At 54.8% G+C, this 20,430-nt stretch overlaps 1 protein-coding gene across 1 annotated transcript in view; it reads right to left on the bottom strand.

The window, feature by feature from the left end:
* Positions 1 to 973: 973 nt before the first annotated feature.
* LOC104328232 (potassium voltage-gated channel subfamily A member 3) overlaps positions 974 to 20,430 on the bottom strand; it is a 57,599-nt gene continuing 38,142 nt past the window's right edge. The window contains exon 2 of the mRNA XM_075442830.1: positions 974 to 1,006. The gene's annotated coding sequence lies outside the window, so the exon portion shown is untranslated. The remainder of the gene's footprint in view (positions 1,007 to 20,430) is intronic.

Here is a 20,430-nt window from a genome sequence, read left to right on the forward strand (position 1 = left end):
CAACAGCCTCCTCCATGAAGGGGCCGTTGCTTGCCCATTTTCTATCAGCCAAAGGATGAGGAATCATAGAACAATTTGTGTTGGAAGCGATCTTTTAAGGCGATCTCATCCAACCCTCTGCCATGAGCAGGGACATCTTCAGCTGGATCAGGTTGCTCAGAGCCCCATCCAACCTGACCTTGAAAGTTTCCAGGTATGGGGCATCGACCACCTCTGGGCAGTCTGTGCCAGGGTTTCACCACCCTCATCATGAAAATTGCTTCCTTATATCCAGTCTAAATCTCCCCTCTTTTAGTTTAAAACCATTACCCCTTGTCCTATCACAACAGGTCCTGCCAAAAAGCCTGTCCTCATCTTTCTCAGAAGCCCCCTTTAAGTACTGGCAGCTGCTCTAAGGTCTCCCTACAGCCTTCTTCTCTCCAGGCTTAACAGCCCCAGCCACCCAGCAGAGGGGTTCCAGCCCTCGGATCATTGCTGGGGCCTCCTCTGGCCCTGCTCCCACAGCTCCAGATCTGTCCTGTGCTGAGGGCTCCAGGAAGAGGGATCTGGAGATGGCTCTGGTGCCCTGGTTGTAACTGGCCTCACTGGAGCCTTCCCAGGCTCCCTCCTGGGAGGTGTAGGAGACAATGACAAGGCAACATCCATCCCAAGCTGATATTCCTGCTTTACAGAGTCATAAAACCAGGCATGGCTTTACATCATTGTCTCAAAACCCTGCCCAAGGTGAGGTTATAGATGGGGAAACTGAGGCATGGAGCATGCAAGAGGGCTGAGCTGCCAAAACATCCCTTTGTACCGGGTGAGTGAGGCGCGGGGCTGCTCCCTTCCGTCCTCCTTCAGCACAGAGGCAGCAGCTCTGCCTGTTCGGGTTACTCCATCTGAGCCTCCAGATCAAGTCCCTGCAGCAGCTAAAGCCTGGTAACATCAGAAAACACTTGCTGGTGTCTCCAAAGCAGCAGTTTCTGTCTGTTCTGTGGTTACCGGGTCTTGCTGGCCAAGGGTGGCTCTGAAAAAATGACCAAGAAAATTAAAGTTACTGTCAGTAATCTTAAATTCACCCCGCAGAGGAATTTGTGCCCCCTCAGAGAAGCTTTAGTGGACCGTAAACCAAAAATGATCAAAACATCTTGTACCAGGAATGAAATCCAACAGTGCCCCTGTCTGGGGGGATGGAAATACAGCAGCTTAATCCAAAACTGCGTTTTCACAGCATACAGCATTTATTCAAATCTCATAAGGACCGGCGTCAACCCACGGTAGCAGCCCGTGGGCCGCAGGACCCGGCTGCCGCATCCAGACCCCTCTCCCTCGCTGCCCAAACCCCGGGCTGTGCCGCTGCCCAAGTCAGACCCCCAAGTCCCGTCCTCTGCAGCGGGGTGTGAGGGCACGCAGCAAATTTACCCCCAAAACAGGGTCCTGCAGGTATTGTCAAGCGGCTGCAATATTACAGCTCCAGCCAGAAGAGGACAGTGGTGCATGTGTTTTATTTAGGGATGCTCTACCTACGGGCACGCATGCACCAAGAGGGATTTTCAGGGCTCGAGTTCCCCTTGTCGTTATTAAAATCACCCGTTTCAACACCCAGAGCAGGGTGTGATGGGCGTCGAGGCTTTTTCCAGCGGCGCAAACCCATCCAGCTGCAGGTACAAAGGACACTGCTGCACTGAGAGATGCTGAGCAGGACAGGAGCTGCAGCAGGTCTCAGCTCCGACAGCCTCTCGGGCTGCCTCGGGAGGGGGGAGCAGGGATGCATTGCAACCAGGGATGAGCCTGGGGACAAAACGTGGTGGTCTTTTGGGGAAAAACTTTCACATCAAATGAAAATAGGACTTTCTGGGCTGATTAGAAAGGTATAGATGAAGGTGCTTCTGCTGGTGCCGCTGCTCTCTAGGGAAGCAGATAAAGTACACGCATGTACATATATATTCCTCTACCTGCACACATACAGAGAGACAAAAAAGAACACAGACACACACACATATCGACATGCATATATGTACAACTACATAGGAACAGGTATTCAAGCTGTTTTCTCCATCTCAGCATAACCCTGAGCTGCGGTTGTCCGACCCCGAAGGCGAGAGCTGCCCACCACGGGGAGGCTGGCACAGGCTGCTGGGGTCATTTCTTGCTTGTGATTAAAAAGCTGAGGATCTGGGGTGAAGGCAGAGCTGGAAACCTGCCGGGCCCCACGCATGCACCAGGCTCCTGCCAACGCTTCTTGCTCCGGGGAGGAAGGCAAGGGTGGAAATACAGAGAGGGACCCTTCCCCTACCAAAAGCCACCGGATTTAGGGATCAAGCTGTCCCAGGGATTTAGGCACCAGCTCTCAGGAGCCACAATAAGAGGTTGATTCATAGCTGTTTCATATTCTGGAGCTCAGGTCTATATATATTCCCCTATAAACCATTCACCCCTGGGATGAAATGCCAGGTTTTTCCCCAAGAAGTGTTTTCTCAGCCCCACTCACCTGGGGCAGGGAGGAGAGAGGGCTCTTGGTGGTGGGTACCAATGTTTGCATCAGCCAGGATGCTGCAGGCACTGGCAAGGTCCCATTTCCCCTGTCCCAGCCCCCTCAGTTTGCCCACCTGCTGCAAAAACCCTCACTTTTCTGCTAGTTTAGAGCTCAAATGGGCTTCTGCCAGAGCTGGGTAAAAGGCAGACGCTTTTCTTGGTGACAATTAAGCTTTAGATCATAAAGCTTCATTCCTGCGGTGGAGGCAGAGATGCTGGACACAAAGGGCAAAGATATCTTTCAGGAACAGTCTTGGTGGAGACAAGGCTTTCCAGCATGTTCCCTAAATTCTGCTGTCTTCCCTCAAACTCCTCTCTCGCGATCCAAAACCTGATTTCCAGAGAACTCCCAAAGCTTGGCAAATTAACGTGATGACCTGTCACACCCGGCTCAGTCAGCCCCCTCCACCGCCGCGCACAACCGAGCAGAAGCCATGGGAGAAGACCTGACAGATGGGAGCCCCTTTGCTCTCCTTCATCCCTTCTCTCCCTTTTTCACCCCCAACGTGATGTTTAAAGAGCTGCTCTGGGTCCTCAGCTGGTGCAAACCTCCCTCGATACAGTGATGCCCCTGGAAGTTAGGTGAGTGCAAGTGACCTCTGCAAAATTAACCCTCTTTGGGGTAAAAAAGGGAAAAATACACCCACTTGGCACCTTCACGCAGTCCCTTGGCAGACAGAGGTTAGACTTAGACCCGCTCAAACACTGATACATTCATCAGGAGCTCTTAGACAGCGATATATTCGTCAGCCCAAAGGCCACTGCACCCCACAGCCTTCCTGGGGTAAAACATTAAAAATAAGTATTTGACAAAAAAATGAGGTGTTTGCTGCTGACTCTAGACAGCTCCTGGGGGCTGGTTTCTCATTCCTACCCCAAAAATGTCCCCTCCACCCCCCCAGCCCTGCTCCCAGCAGCTCAGCAGGCAGCATCGCACCCCCACAGGAACAAGACAACAAAATTCCCTGGTTTAAAACAAAACAACCCCCCAGAAACCCACATTGCCTCTTCTCTTCCATGAAGGAACCCTCTCCCCCCTCCCCGCATCCCACAGGAGAGGACGGTGGAGACAGCAGCTGCCAGCGAGCTGTCACAACATCCCCAGCGCTGCCGCCTGTGAAACGCAGATCCACACCCTCCAGCAGTCACATCTCGGGTTTTATTTCCACCTAATAATCCAAACACAGCCCCTGCTCCCTGCGAAGCTCTGTCTGGCCTTGCTCACCTGCTTTAACCCAAGAGCAGTGTATCTCCAGCTGTCCCAACAAGACCAGCAGCTCCAGGGACGGCCCCAGACTGGTTTACCTTTGCCCAAGGTCCTTTTCTAAGCTCAGGCAGGTGGAGCTGCTCACCAGATGATCAGCCTCATTCCCCAGGTGCCCAGTTAGCCCACAGCTCCCCTGATGATGCTAACGAGCAGGTTCCCCTACTGGTCGGGACCAGATGGGCCGGTTGGGCTGAAAATGTGGGTGAAAATCGAGGAACTGGGTGGGGAATGGGAAGGAGAAGGATCTTGGTGGTGATCAGCACCCATGATGTTGGGCACCCTGTTTGATGCCAGCTCCAGTGCTGGTCACAGCATGGTCCCTCCGCATTTCCCACCGCTTTACTGAGAGGGTGAAAAGGAGCGATGAAGGTGCTGGAGCATCGCTGGAAGATGCTGGACCGTAGCTGAGGGTTGGCCCATCTTCTCTGCCCCACAGACCACACGCAGGGACAAACTCCCGCAGAACCAGGCAGGGCTCTGCGTGGCCCCACGGCACACATCCCTGGAGACGTGACAGGGGAAAGGTCTGGAGACACTGTCCCTGTCCCCATCCTCATCCTCGGGAAGCTGTTGATCACTCCTGGAGGATCCTGAGGTCTCTGAGCCTCTGCATCCATAAAACTACAAGACGTGCCACATCCCTTTGAGAGGTGAACCTTGGGGAGCCTCCAGAAGCGATTCCCAACTGGGAAATGGGATTGTCCCCTCTCCTGCACTGGCTTTCTTTGGCAGGATTAGGGAGAAATGCTCCTTCTCATCCCAACATTGCCTGCCCCGATGGCAGCCCGCAGCCCTGCTCAGCCCTGCAGCCTGCCATGATCCCCCACCCCCAGCTCCAGGGGACTTCTTGGAAAATACTTTTAAGCAAAATATTAAAGCTATCCCCCCAGCAAATCCCATCTGGGACAGAGCCCGAGGACGGGCTGGAATTCGGGTAGCCAGAGGTTGGCTTTCGGGGGGAGCACCTTGAAATCCCACATCAAACTGGAGCTGCCCCTGGTTTGGACACAGGGCCGTGCTCCACCCTTGCTGGAGATGAGAAGGACAAAATCAGAAATATTTTTTGGGGGCCAGCAATGACTAATTCTCCTCCAGGAGCAAGGAGATAATTATTGGTCTTTCCCAGGGAAGGGCTAGCCCTTAATTACGAGGCTGGGCAAACCCTCGGTGCAACCTTCTGAATTTCCCTCCTCTGCAGATGAGCTCCTCACCCCTCATTTCTCCATCTGCTAAGTAGGAATGATCCCTCTCTCCCACCCCACTGGCATGACACAGCCCTCGCTGGGATACCTCCGTGGGATTAATTATGCAGAATCATTTAACACTTTTTTTATTATTATTATGGCTGAATAACTTCTCAGGGAAGCCCTGCTGATGGTACGTGGCCAAACAGGGAAATGCAGCTTTTCCTCTCTGCAAAAACCCGGGGCATCCTCTGCTTGCAGGCTGTGATGCTGAATCTCAAGCTGTGCATGCAAACACTGCTGCTCTGTAAGCGCACCTGGGTTTTGGGGTGCAGGCACCCAAATGCTCCCTTCTCTGGCCTTTAATTTTTTTAATATGCAAGGAAACACCCTCCCAGGAAAAGCTAAAAAATGCTGTGTTGCCTTTAGCTACAAACCTGATCCCCCCGAGCTTTGTATGGCGGCTCCTGCAGATGTGGGGAAACTGAGGCACGGAGGGATCGTTCTGCCAGTGTTCAGTGGGGCTGTGGGAGCTGAGCCCAGGGTCAAAAGGGTGTAACACCCACCCCCCCAACACCCTCTCCCCCCGACTGCAGCTATGGAGTCGAGGGGCCAAATCCCCAGCTGGGGTGACATTGGGGATGCCCAGCAAGTCAGCCGGCCTCCAGGTCAGAAGGGGAGATTTTAGGCTGAATAAAGGGCAAGTGGCCTTTAGGAGAAGCCTCCAGTGCTTGGCATGGGCCAGGCTGGCAGCAGACACCGGCGGCTCCACCGCCCTGGGAGTCCCATGGGGCCCGATCCTGCTCCGAGCACAGTCACGAGCTGCCTGCTGCCTGCCCGCTCCCCTCTTGCTGCTCCGAGAAGGATTTGCAGCCTCTGCGGGGAGGCAGGAGCTATAAAACCCCGTTTTAATTTTGCTCTCGCCAGGGATGGTGAAGGAAACAGAGCTGCAAATCACAGCTCCTCACTCCACGCCTCCTGCTGCAGGCAAAGCAAACGCAGCAGCCTGGAAAGCTGGCGAGGGCCGGATCCTGCTGCGGTGGGAATCAGCGGAGCCAAGGGGCAGGGATGTCCCGCTCGTTGCAACCCACCGCGGTGCCACAGCTGGCACGGCGAGACCGGTGCTGGCTTCCCTCCCTCCACACAGGGCATTTACCAGGGCTGGGATGTAGGGCCAGACACAGCCATCACAGGTGGGTTCTTCTGCATGGTCATACTGGTGAGACTGGTCCAGCACCAGGCTCAGGCTGATCTGGATGCAAACAAGATGCCACCAGCTTGAAAATAAGCCACAATCCCAGGGAGAGGAGACACAGGGTTATGGGGTTCTTTTCCCTAGTGTGTTTCTCCCCTACTCGTCCTTTCCAAAAGCTGACTCTGATTTACATCACCTGCTCCCCTTTACATCCGAAATGGTGTCAAAATCCATCCACAGGCTGGTGGGAGTCAGTCCCGATGGGGAGAAGCTGCCAGAGACAGAAAGGCAAAGCGGATTTTACATCCCACTTTGCAGCTGAGGTTTGGAACACTTATTTTTGCCTTGAGGGTGTGATCAGAAGCCTGTGAGTCCCCAGAAAAAGTGTCTTGCAGGGGGTTGCGTTACGCTTTCTGCGAGCGTGCTGGAGGTAAATTGCTCAGGGGTGAGCAGGAGTGTGGAGGGATTTGCAGCGTGTTCCCCAAACCAATCGCGTGAACGGTGCTACCTGCAGGAAACCTCTCCCCTTCGAGCCACGCAGGCTGGGTTACGAGATAGCCCAGTGCCAGGGATGCCCAAAATGGCAGCTCAGTGGGACGCAGACCCGTTTGACATCGCCTTGCTGCTCAGGCACAGGGACACCCAGGCTTGGGGACAAGCCTGGAGCCAGGACTTACACCCACACACGGGGCCACGCCGGCACCGCAGCATCTCCGCACCCAGAGACCTCCGACGTGCTCGGGCACGTCAGCTGGGTACCAACACATCCTCCCGATGCACCAGCCCTGTGCCCTTAGAAAGGCGTGCAAGGAGGAAAAAATATGTCTTGCACCAGTGCCAGGTTCATCTCTCCATGCCCCGTATGTGCCCGCTTGGTTTCCCCTCAGCCACCCCGAGACCCTCCCTCCCTCCCCACTTTCTTGACCACTTTCTCGGCCGCAGCCCATCCCTCCGCCGGAGGAACCCTCCCTGCCAAACACAACGCCCCTTGCCAAGATAAAAGCGAAGCTGTGAATAATTCATGCTTCAATCTTTTTTACCACCGTCTGCTGTAAATATTTAAATAGCACCGAGATGTCTGGAGCTGAACTTCGGGAGGATGAACCTGAGCAAAGATCCCGGCTTGGGGGGCAGCCCAGGACTCGGGGGTGCACGGGGAGGGTGGCAGATGCCATGGGGACAGGATGGGACAATTGCTCGGCTGTGTGTGCGCTGGGGGAGGGATAAGGGAGCCCCAGGGGAAAAAAACCTGACATATCCTGATCAGGAGCAAATGCCCAAGCCTTTCTGCCCTTCCAAAACAAAAAGGCAGTTCCAAAAGGGCTGTACTTCCACTGTAGGAAAGCGGGGTACATTGTATGGAAAGGACTCTCCAGATGCCATGGTTCAACTTTCAGCGCTCGCCTCCTCTCTCCTCTGCTGCCTTCCCCTGGCTGAAAACCTTGGTGGAATTTCACCTGAATTTATGAGCGCCCCAAAAAAATGATCAGCAAATCCCCTCTGCTTTGGTTTGCAGCTCCCTGTGCTCCGCTCTCCACCTGGAAAAGGAGAAAATGTCTGGTGTGAAAATAACCTGTGGGCCTGCGCTCTCTCCCAGCTCCCGGTGTCCCTGGACACGAGGGGCAGCTACTGGGGTGATTTACCCAGTCCACGGACTGGGAGCATCTGGGAGCTCCCTGCAGGAATCAGGGATCCCTTCCAGGGACAAACTCCATCCTGACACTGGTTTTATTGTATTTTCATTTGCAGTGCATAGGAGAGCAGCACATTCCTGGGACGCTGCCGTGTGCCCAAGCATCTCCTCCTGCTTCAGCATCACCTCGGTGTTTTGCAGCCCTTCCCCAGGTGACGGCTCAGAGCGGTGATTGCCAGCACGTCTGCAGAGATGTGGAGCTCCTGGGTCCTCAGCTGACTTCTCCCTTGCTGGCCACCTTGTCCTCCCCACACACAGGGAGCCTGCATCTCCCCAGGGCTCTGCTTCGAGTCGCCTTTGGGGATGTGCTCAGCTGCTGAAACCCTGGGCATTTTCTTCCTGGAGATTTCAGAGATTTTCACCAGGACTGGGGGTTTTGCAGCTTTGCAAGGGTGGTTCTAAATGCGCCAAGTGCCCTTCACTCTCACATTTCTCCCCGCACCAGCCTGTGCATATGGCGACTTGGTCGTGGTGCTGTCAGTCCTTCTCCCGGAGAGACTCTGGCTGCAAATCCCTTCATCACCCTGTAGTGAAAATCCCAAAAATACAATCCAGGAGGGGTTTTGCCATCAGCTCCAGCCCTGGCTCCACAGCCGGTGTGATGTCCCGGCCACCAAGCTGTCTCCTGGGAAGCAGGGACCAGCCCGCACCAGCAGCTCCCGCCTGTGCCGTGGCTTAGATCTACAGCTCCATCACCGCAGCGACTTTGGGACCATCCTCAGACAAAAACCATGTCCAAGGTACCTCCGCAGAGCCTGACCCTGTAATCCTTCTTTTTAAGACAATTTCTAGGCTGGAGCCAGCTTTCACATCTCTAGAGGATCTTCGCAGAGGTTGGTTGGTTTTCCTCCCTAGAATTACAGTAAACGAAGAGTTTGGGACACCAAAAACATTTGCAGTTGGAATATTTGAATGAGCGTTGCTCTTCAGCCAAGCATTTCACTAATTTTTAACCTTCTAAAAGCCTTTTCCCAACCAACTTAACATTTGAAACAAAAGAGATTTTGTTTTCCCAATTGGAAGCTTTGAAGTCTTCTAATCTTTTTCCCCATCTACATTCCCAAGCCAAGATATTAATCAAAAAAATACGTTTCCCACAACAACAACAACAACAAAAGGCATTCAGTCCATGAGTCATCACCTTTCTTTGAAAAAAAGAAACATCCCCCCAGCTCCCTGCTCAGGAACGGCTCTAATCTCTGCACCAGCCCCTGCGGCCAAAGCACTTGTGGTGGGTCCTGGCCAGATGTGGGGCTTTTCTGGGTGTAGGTGCAGGTTCAGCTTATCCGGGCAGGGTTTACTCCTTCCACTGAGGTTGATGGCAAGGTCTACAACATTTTTGACATCATGGGCTTTGCCTGGTTGGCTTATTCCACCCATGCCCAGAGATTTTGGAGCCTGCAAAGGGGAAGGAGACAGTTCAGACAAACAAAGCACCAAAGTGCAGATCAGCTGGAGATGGTTTCCCAGCTCTTGGTTGCTCTCCCCAGCTCTGGAAAAGAAGAGAGAGGGAAATGTCCACGCACAGGGGAGATTTTAGCAGTCTATATGGACTGAAGCACCCCACGGGGGGACATCATCCCCTTTCAGCCCAGGGACCCCACTGAGTGCAGTTGGAGCCCACAGGCAGCTCACATACCCATTCTGTGGGACCTTGGATGCTGGCTGGACTCAAACTGTCCCCAAAACCCCAGGGCTGACGGTGAGAGCTGGGCATGGGGGCATCGGCCATGGGGCTTCACACCACTGCACGAGAGGTGGGAGCAGGATGGAGCCCATAGGGTACTGGGTGCTGTCACTGAAGGTGGCCCAGGTGGCTTCAGATAAACAGAGAAAGAGAGAGAAAGGGGGGCAAAAAAAAAAGAAAACACCAAGATGAAACCCTTGGCTGATCAATTTTCCACAGCAGGCCGCTGGAAGGCTGGCGGGTTCGCTCTGTACTAAGTGGTTTATAGATTTCCTCTAAATAGGAAGATGCCACTGCCGGTGTACCACATTGAGAAGGGTACAGATCTGGTGTTGGGGGACAGGGGACAGAGGCAGGGACTGCTGGCTTGGCCTTTTCCTCTTTTCTCCCCCATCAAGCAGATTTAGCAGCAGGCGAGGGGTTAACAGGGGAAGACACCCCAGCAAACCCTTCTTCCCGCCCAGGATAAAACCACCTTGTGCATAACCATGGGCAGTGGCTCATTGCAGGGGGGACGGGACACCAAGTCCATGCTGAAGGGACTTACCAAGGCCTTGTAGGAAGGGGACCAGAGGCAGAGCATCCTTCCTCCTGATGCACGGGGCCAGGTTGGCTTGTGGGAATGATCCTGCCTTAATGTACCTCCCACCTTGGCCAAGTCCCAGCAGTGAGGAACCCGGAGTGGGCACATCCATCCTGCTAACACCTCCTGTTCAACCCATCCAGGGGTCTGAAGTGGGACCCTATGGGTAATTGGGTCAGCAAGGATAAAGCCAGCCCTATGTCTAAGCAAGGTGGGAAAAAAGGTGAAGGAGAGATTTTTCTGATGCTTAAACACTCCCACCTCATCCCAAGGAGAACTGCACTCTGGTACCATCTAGAAGAGTTTGGAGAAGTTTCCATTTAAGCCAAGAAACCGTTGGGGGTGAGAGGCCTGAAGTCAGAGGGAAGTGACTAATCAATCCACTCATCATTTATTTATAAAAATGGCAGATGCGAGCGTGAGCTGAACCGCTGAAGACAGCAGCCAGCTACAATCATTGCAGGAGGATTTTGGAGGAAAAATGGACAACTGAGGCAATAGCTTTCAGAGGAAGGTCTTCTCTGGAGGGTCCGATCAATAGGGAGAACCATATGAGACTTCTTGTCTCTCCCGAGCCCGCTGAAAATCTCCCCATCCTTCCCAATGCTATTATGAAATAAAGAAGAAATCACTAAACAGGAGTGGCTTTGCTCCAGGGTGGAATCATCACCATGACATGCTGAGAAGGACATTCTTCACTCCCGATACTTGGGTTCAGCCTGATCTCCCTGTGGATGCCTCATCATGTCCCTTGCAGTGGCTTTTGCTCTCCTGTTGGGCACGGAAATCCTCTTGTAGACAGATCTGGTGGAGAGGACACATCTGTTCCCGTGGACGTAGCCTTCACCCAGTATTAAGAGAGCAAGAAATAGAGGACACCCTTAGAAATAACATCTTGTAGCTCCCTCTGCATGGAAACACACGCAAAATATTCACCTCCAGTCAGAGTCTGGGCTCTCCCATGGGGCCTGAAGGGATGAGCCTCACCGCTTCCATGGGACTTGGGCACCTACACCCTCACTATCACCCCCCTGCAGCAAAATTTCACCCTCAATGAAGCCAGGGAAGCAGGACCAGGTTCTCTGGGTATTTTAAGATCCATTAAATGGTAACGTAAGGCCTGAGAGCCTCATCAGGCATAACATCAGAGTAAATCCAGGGACATGGGCAGGGTCAGGGCACTGGAGCGGTGGCAGAGGGTTGCTGGGGCTTTAGCAGCGCTGGGAACCAAAGGCTCTCTGAGCTGTGCAGCTGGGGCTGAACCAGCTCAGCAGCACAGAAAATGCAGTGCTGAGCTGCCATGAAGTCCTGCTGACCCTTGCATTGCCATGGGATCTTGGTGTTTCTCTGGGTTCCTCTTGCAGCACTAGAAACCGCTGCTACGAGCAGTGATGACTCAAGGATATGAGGAGATGACTTGTATTTGCTGTGGGGAAATACGGCAGCTACGGGAACCTGGAGCCCCTTGACTCATCTCCTCGTCTCTCACACACATGGAGGCATCCCCAGGAGGACTTCACTGGGTCTTGTTGCCAAGAGCACTGTCATAGTCAGCAGAGCGAGAGGACTGTCTCTACATCAATCACCCAGCTTAATTTAGAGATCTGTCTTCAGGCCAGAAGAGTAATGCCTTAAAAGGACCCATTTGCTTGCATTCGTGGTGAAAGGAGTCAGGGAAACCAGCTCAGATGGACTGTAGATGCCCACTGTCGGTGCAAGGGATGCCGCTCAGCAGAGCCACATGAGGCCCCTGCAGTCCTCTGTTGCCCCCCAAACCCTTTCCCCCAAGCCATTGCCAAGGCTCGTGGCACCCGCGGCGTTGTGCTGGCTGGCCATTCAACCTGTCTTCACTTGGCAAGAGCTTGCCTTGGGAAACCATCTGGCCAAGGCGTGAGTGGGCATCGTGCCGTTGCAGCAGAAGGCAGGAGCACAGGCAGCTGGGAAAGCACATCCCGAGCACACCAAAGGCACACGGCCCAGAAAAGAGCATCCAGAGGGGTCTTCTCTCTTCTCCGTAGGCATGAAAGGGACCAGCTGAGAAAGCAGGGTGCATGTCCTTATGGCTTCACTGTGAAAGTATGGATCCAGGCATGGAGCTGGTGAAGGGAAGCAGCTATAGTCATGCGAACCCCACATCTCAGTGCCTCTCTGCCTGGGCACGCATCAAAGCCATCCCATCCCACACAGATCCTAACAGTTAGGTCTTAATAAGGGTCTTTCCGGCATCGGTGGCATCCCTTCCACCAACAGCGGGAATCTACGGTCCATCTGAGCTTGTTTCCCTGACTCCTGCCACCATGAATGCAGAAAAATGGATTCTTTAAGGCATGCCTCTTCTGGCCTCGAGGCCAATGGCTAAATTAAGCTGGATGAATCATGCGGAGGAGTTCCTCTCCACTGACCGTAATGGGGCTTCCACCGTTGAGACCGAATGGAGAGGTCCTCCTGGGGATGCTCCGGGGATGCCTCCACACGCATGAGGCACCTCCAGGGGACAAGCCCGGTGGGGAGCCCGGCTTCAGGGCTCTTCACTCTCAAAGAGCACCACCACGGCGACAAATCCTCAGCTCCCAGCCACAGGGTCAGGCCCTGGGGTCAGCACAGAACGGGAGGATCATCTCTGCCCAGTGGAAGGTGGGGAGCGGGATGAGGACAGGGATCGATAGGGCAGTCATCTTCCCGCGCATCAGCGGCCTCTCAGAATATATTCAATACACTAAAATACATTCCTCCAATTTTCTATTTATGGCAAATGAGTGTCTAATCCTTGAGCTGCGATGTTGCAGCTTTGTGCTGAGACGGTGGTTCTGCTGATGCTGGTGGGGAGGGAGAGGACAAGTTCGCGGGAGCCGCAGAGCACAGCAGAGCCGAACCGAGCCACCCCCAAGCCCCTGCCAGGGAGAAGCCACCGGAGCAACCCTCTCCCTCCAGCAGAGCATCCCAGTGCAATACCATTTATCCTGCACAGCACCAAAGCAATGGCTGGGTTGTGGTCAAAGCTGCCCTTGCTTCCGCTTCTGGAGCTGTCAGGGGCTGTTTTCTTCCAGTGACAACTCCCACCACGGTCAAGGTGCCACCATCCCACCTGGGAACCGCTTGAGCTAAACCCGTGAGCTATTTTCTCCCACAGCATCATCACTGAGGCTGAACTAGGGCACGGAGGGGAAGGGATCTGAAACCAGTGCTCACTGGGATTTAATGGATGTATTCACATGTGCATGTGTGAGGGACTGTGTCCACGCACACGTCCCATGGTCATGGACCGGTCCGGGTGCGGACACTGGGGTACACACCTGCCAGCCAACGCAGAGGAGATTTTCCAACGCTAAAGGAACCAAGAAAGGCAACCGAAACCCCGAGTCCCGCACGTGGCAGGGGGCTACGTGCAGCGGGGAGCCCCTGGGCCGAGGCTGAGCTCGCCGCAAACCCCCCGGCAGAGTCAGCAGCGCCCGTGTGCTGCCTGACGTCAAACCCGGGCTCCTTCCACCACGGGCTGAACGTCAGCAGCACCCAGGAGCATTCGCGTGGGTTCCGAGTGCACCCAGGGGCCCCGAAAACGCAGCGCAGGCACCAGCTGCCTTCGGGCTGGGCTTTTCGCTGTTTCCAAAGCAGTATTTTCATCGAGCCGGTGCACGAGGCCAGCTCACCTTCAGCCACCCCTCCCTGCCCACGGATGCTGCAGGCAGCGTCAAGGCCAAGGACGGAGCTTCCCGGAGGTGGCTGCTCTGCCCGACGCTGCAGGGATGGAGCTACTGCTGCTCCAGGGACGGCTCCGGGTGCCCCGAGCCCCAGCTCGCTCCCGCATCCGCAGGGCTACGGTGGAGGGCGGCTAATGTTACCTGCCTGGCCCCCAGCCAGAGTGGGGAGGAAGACGGGAGGAGGATTTGTCCAGCAGAGCTGTGCCAGGGAGCTCTTGCAATGCCCTTCTCCCTGTCCTTGCACAGCCGGTGTGGAGCAAACCCCTCCGCGCAGGCAGACTGCAGCCATGGGGTGTCCCCTTCCCCAGGGACCCCTGCACACCTTCCCACCATGGGAAATATAACACATGAATGTTCAAATGGCCAAAAATACTGGGGTTTTAGCACCAGTCTGCTGCACTCATTGCAGGTGGAACGGGAACGTTGGGGAGGGGGTGTAAGGGAGGGGGTTACTCATGGAGAGGGGTGTCCCCTCCAGCTCTGCACTGGTTTGTCAGGGCCACAGCCCTTGGCTGTGCAGCACAGGGAGACTTCTAGAAGCTGAATAATAAATAAAACGCTATTAGGGTGGCTGGGAGCTGAGCAGAAGAGGCCCTTGCCCTGCCACCAGTAAAACTGCAGTAAGAGCTCCTGCATAAGACCATCGCCTGTGCTCCTCCGCTGAAATCGCTGCAGACAGTCGAGACATCTGAACCTCTGCTTTCCTAAAGCACTTTAGAGCTACTAATGAAAAGCACTGGGTAAGAGCCACGTAACGTCATCATCAGAATAATAATAGTTACTATCAATGCCTGCCTCTTGCCAGCTTTATTGGATGCCACAACATTTTGTGTGTGTGTGTGCGTCTGCCTTCACGAAATTACGCCCTGGTATACCAAATGTTCCACTGGTTTTTTGTTCCATCCTTCAGGGTTTCAGGGCATTACAGTAACCCAAAACCTTTAAAAATATTTGTGAGTGAAGTGCTTTGGGCTGCCTGGCTGGGAGATGTTATACAAGTGCGGAGCATTCTGCTTACTTGATGGAGGTCCTTCAGGGTTAAATTCTCCTTCTGCCTTTTAAAGAGTGGAAATAACCAGCCTGTGAATGCTGAAGAGCGTGGATCGGACTAGTCTGGAAGTGGAAGAAGCTGCAACCATCTGGACCCCCTGCGCAGTTGCTGGAGGGAGGCCAGTAGCCAAGGGGAGCCTCACCCCTCCTGCCCAGTCTCTCCACTAAGCCCCCGGTGACCCCAGCAGACCAGGCTGATGGTTCTGGGCAGCTGAAGCTGGAGAAACAACTTCCAGCCCTGCTCCTTTCCCCTGGGCCTGCCCGGCTCTCCCACAGGCATAAAACCTGAGGTTTGGAGCAAAGCCCTTCCACCGTGCAGCGCTGGCAGGGGACAGAGAGCAGCTGCAACAAACTGGGAAGGCAAGCACCGTGGTCCAGCTTCCCTCTGCCCTTTCCACATTCCCAGCCTGGTTTTGGGCTCGCCAGGACCCATCTCAGCCTCTTTCACCTTCCTCTACAGCACCCAGAGTGGGGTGATGCCCTTTCCAGATGGGATCCAGCTGCCTGTAGCTTCATCCTTGCGGCTGAGAGGACTTGCACCTAGAACTGCCTGCCCTGAGACAGAATCACAGAATGTTCTGGGTTGGAAGGGACCTCTGTGGGTCACCCAGCCCAACCCCCCTGCCCAAGCAGGGTCACCCAGAGCAGGCTGCACAGGACCACGTCCAGGCGGGTCTGGAATATCTCCAGAGAAGGAGACTCCACAGCCTCCCTGGGCAGCCTGGGCCAGGGCTCCGTCACCCTCAGAGGGAAGAAGTTCCTCCTCATCTTCAGCTGGAACTTTCTCTGCTTCAGTTTGTGCCCGTTGCCCCTTGTCCTGTCGCTGGGCACCAAACCAGACCAGCAAACACCTTCGTTTGCTCAGACACAACTCACCCAAGCCCTTCCCCACAGCCTCTCCAGGGATCTGTGGGACCTCACCACAGCCATGTCACCTCCAAGGTCCTCCCCAGGGATGACCTGGGAGTTCAGCTGGTCCATCCAACTGATCCTTTTGTAAACTCAGACAACACAGGGCTGTATCCGCTGTTGCCTCCTTCTGCGACTCAGAAATTTCTTGTCCCCGGAGCCAAAGCTGATGAGCTGCGAGATGAAAATGCTATTTCTGCCCAGGATTTCTGCAGCTGCCTCCGAGCATTCGCAACCACTTTCTGGTTACGAGGGCTCAGCTATGAAGAACCGTGCTTCTTCGGCAGAGGTTTGCCTTTAATTAGCCAAGGATAAAAGGACAGTGGAAGACAACGCCGCGCCTAAGCGGAAAAGGCTACGCTCTCAAACGCTGCGCCGTCGGCATTTTTTTGCAAAGCAGGGAGCAGGTGCCTGGCAGAACAGATTTGTTCTGCTTCCCTTGCCTGCCCCCCACCTTCACCTCTTGCTGGGTAAAAACCATGTCCTTGGGGCCTGATCCTGCCTGGTGCAGCGACTGCGGGAGGGAGGTTGCGGAGGATGCGGGGGCAGCTGGTGGATTGTGCCCGGCTGATGGCTGTGCGGACGCAGGGAGCGGGGTGACCTTGGCATCTCCGGCTCCCCAGACCCCATCGCCGCTCTTGCCGGGAGCTGGTTTTGGCTGCATTAAAGCAGCAGCGAAACAAACTCTCCGGGTTCTCGCCAGCCCTGGGGTTTCCCTGCTAACCCTGAGGCTGCAGTGCCTGATGCCCTTGGGTCCCTACAAACTCCGCAAACCATGCTTCAAACCAACAATCTCCCAAAGACATGTCCGTGGAGCATCGTACAGCTTGGGCTTGGACCAATGCCCCCATCTCCTGTGCCCACCCAGGGGTGAGCAAGCCTTGCCCCGATGACAGCAAGCCGGAGAGCAGGAGGGGGACAAACCTCCTGCTGAGCCTTCGCTATTTCTCCCAGGCATCCTGGACCCAGCTTCTCCAACCATTTTTAAGGGTAAAAAGCCAAGGCAGTCTCACCATGGCTCTCACTGCATCTCCCCAGCGCAGAGAGGCCCAGGGCAATGTGACACCCACGCAGGACCGCAGCACGCCGGGCTGAGACAGGCAGCTGGGTGCCTGCCTTCGCCCTACATCAGGCTAATGGTGGAGCAAGGGGCCTAAATATTGGGGTAGCTCTAAAGATTTGGGTAGATCTAGCTCTAATCCTTGGATCACACCCCATTATTTTGTCTGCCCTAATGCTTTGTAGATCCAGGGCCCCAGCAGACTCAGTTCTCCATCTGTAAAAATGTAGATTTGTGTTTAATACACCCAGATATTGCTCTCCTTCATCTAAAGCTCCCCTTCTCCTGCCCCGTACACCGTGCTGGGGTGCGGGTGAGAGCGCTGCTCCCAGGAATAGGTTTTTCAACACCCAGCACAAATGCAAAGGAGGCAGAAGAAGGAGCAAGGAGAAAGTGGGAAAGGAGAAAGCGGGACCTGGCCTGATTTCCAGCGCTGCGGGATAAATGTGCATCTTCGCGAGAGCTGTGCAAGCGCCGAACCTTTGCCTAGAGGTTACCTAAAGATAGGCTGCGGGGGCCCCACTTCACACGCCCACCCTCGCAAATTTTCTGTGCTCAGACTCTCGGTTAAGGTTACTCCGAATTGGCAGCACTGCAGCAGCGATGGTTCGGCTCCGCACCAGCTCCCGCCCGAGCCCCACCGCCCCGGGCACCCGCAGAGCATCACCGGGAGGGCGGCAGCATCCTGCGTGCGGGATACTTTTCCCTTCGCTGCTCTTGCTTAATGGCCTCTTCGCAGCTCCAGCCCGGGAGATGCTTTCAGGACCCAGGTGCCCACTTTGCCAAATGGAAGCGAGCTCGCTAACACGCAGCCAGGACGGCTAAAAATTCCCATTTATACCCGGGGCACACGCGATGGGCTGTAATGGGGTTTAAGCACCCTGAACTTTCCAGGACAAGTAACAGAGGTAGTGCTTTCTTGGCACTGGAATCTTTTCCTTCCCTGATGTAAATGAGCAGGATTTTGAGGGCTTGAACCCCTCAGCAGGGAGAGGAGCTTTTGCAAAGGCGTGCGGCGGTCCTCCATGCAATGAAGAGCATCACCGTGCCACCTTGGAATCCTCTTTAATTTACGAGCTGGAGCGGATCAGTGAGGGGTTTCGTGGGGTTTTGCCTGGCAGAGAGGCAACACTCAGCGAAGAAAGTGGAGGAAAGTAGGTCATTTAGCACAGGTGTAACCAGCCAGGCTGCGCTCAGCGGGGATCAGCCGCTCGCCGCGGTCAGGATCACAGGCTGGGAGCTGCTGGTCGTGGGGCCGGAAGGGCTGCCCAAGCGCGGGGAGGTCTCCGTGTTGGACAGTGTAATCCTTCCACCCCTCTCCTTGTCTCTTTGAATGGTGTAACAGCACAGGCAGCTCGGCTGGCAGGATGCTGCAACAGCCTTGATGGCATCTCCCGCATCCTCGAAGCACGGCTGCGATGGTGCAGCACGCTGATAGACCGGCAATTTAAAATAATTACTGTATCTGCCCTGCAGTCTCCTCCTGCCATCTCTTCGGAGACACTGAGCAGAGCAGACTCTGTTCTACAAACTCCTCGCACCGTGTTTCGATATTTACGAGTGCACAAGCCAATGGGACACAGATAAGGGAAGGGTTCGGCATCTGCTGAACCTGGCTGGAGCTTCTCCCGGGCTTTGAAATGGGGCTGAGGAACACAAACTGGCTCAGTTTGGGGACTGCTTCCACTAAGCATTACAGAAAATACTGTGACATTTCGCTCAGGACGCAGTGCTCATAAATAGTCACGTTAATTTTTGTGTACTCAAATGGTTTTCCATACCTAAATGTTCAGAATTGGCTGCTCTGAAATAACTCCTCTCCTCCTAACAACATCCATCCATGGGTTCAGCCACCCATTCACGCATTTTTGCTGTCCTAGTATTGAGTTAAGCTTTGCAATTTGCTGAGTCCTTGGAGACAGCTTAGCAAGCTGCGTTACAGATGGGGAAACTGAGGCATGACATGGGACACGACCTTCCCTTGGTCACAGAGTGACACTCAAATCCAAGGACTCTGAGCCCACTCCAGGGGGTCCTCCATGACCAAGCCGAGGGGATTCGGGGGGCTGAGATGCAGCACTGCTGAGGTAACCCGTGGGTTACAAGGAGGTGCCACTTCCCAGAGCCAAGCAGGACCAGCCCACGCCGTGGGGGAAGAAGGATCTCTTCTCCTTACGTCGTGAGCACAGAGGAGGTGGACTACCTTGGCTCGACCCTGCAAGGAGGGAAGTCCACAGCAGCAGCGTTGCCTTTGAAAGCCACCAGGCAAATGGGCAAACCCCAAAACACAAAATACTGAGTGCCCCCAGCGCCCTCCCTGCCCTTTGCTGCCCCAAGACACTTGTAGGAGAGGAGAAGACGAAACAGCAGGAGAAAATACTGCTACAGCAGCTCGCTGGGGATGGAGCAAAGAAACCATACCTCTGCAAGAGGAGCCGACGCCGTCCCAGGGGAGCCCATTCCCATTCCCTGCTGGAGATCCTACCCGGAGACATCTCTGGGGACATGAGGTTTGTAAGCCCACAGGAGATGTGCTACTAGCACCAAGCCTGTCTGTTTGCCTCTCCTTCTTCAAGAGGGATCACCAGCTGAAAAAAATACCCACTGGTGCTCACGAGGTTTCCCGAGAGTATCCCAGAATCCCAGCATGGCAGGGGTTGGCAGGGACCTCTGTGGGTCACCCAGCCCAACCCCCTGCCCAAGCAGGGTCACCCAGAGCAGGCTGCACAGCACCGCGTCCAGGCGGGGCTGGAATATCTCCAGAGAAGGAGACTCCACAGCCTCCCTGGGCAGCCTGGGCCAGGGCTCCATCACCCTCAGAGGGAAAAAGTTCCTCCTCATCTTCAGCTGGAACTTCCTCTGCTTCAGTTTGTGCCCGTTGCCCCTTGTCCTGTCGCTGGGCACCACCGGAAAGAGTCTGGCCCCGTCCTCCTGACCCCCACCCTGCAGATATTTAGAGGCATTTCTAAGGTCCCCTCTCAGCCTTCTCTTCTCCAGGCTGAACAAGCCCAGCTCCCCCAGCCTTTCCTTGTAGGAGAGATGCTCCAGGCCCCTCATCATCCTCGTAGCCCTGTGCTGAACTCTCTCCAGTAGCTCCTCATCTTTCTTGAACTGGGGAGCCCAGCACTGGACACAGCACTGCAGATGGGGCCTCAGAGTAGTTTTATCCCTCAGCACCACCCGTTTCCCCTTACCTGCATGGACATGGCCAACATCCAGGCTGGTAGGGTGGGGAACAGTGGGGCATGCAGGTTTGACCCTGGCTCCAGCCCCTGCCCCTCCGCCTGTGTTGCTGCTGGATCTTTTTTGGAGCAAATCCCATGGGGCATCCCATGCACACTGCGCAGCCTGTCCATCCTCAGCGGTGCCCATCACCGAGACCCACCAGCTCCTCCCAGGGGGTTTCCCCTTGTGACAGATGCTGCAGACCGGCTGGTAGTGGAACATAAATTGATTTTCCATGGTTCTGGCTGTTTCTTTTCTCACAGAAGGTTTAGATGTACAGAAAAAAATACCCAGTCTACCAAAAATACAGTTGCTTGTCTTTTTCCTCCCCACCCTCCACAGAACCGATATCAAAATAACTCCTC

This window comes from Opisthocomus hoazin, chromosome 25, assembly GCF_030867145.1.
Source record: "Opisthocomus hoazin isolate bOpiHoa1 chromosome 25, bOpiHoa1.hap1, whole genome shotgun sequence".
Taxonomy (NCBI): Eukaryota; Metazoa; Chordata; class Aves; order Opisthocomiformes; family Opisthocomidae; genus Opisthocomus; species Opisthocomus hoazin.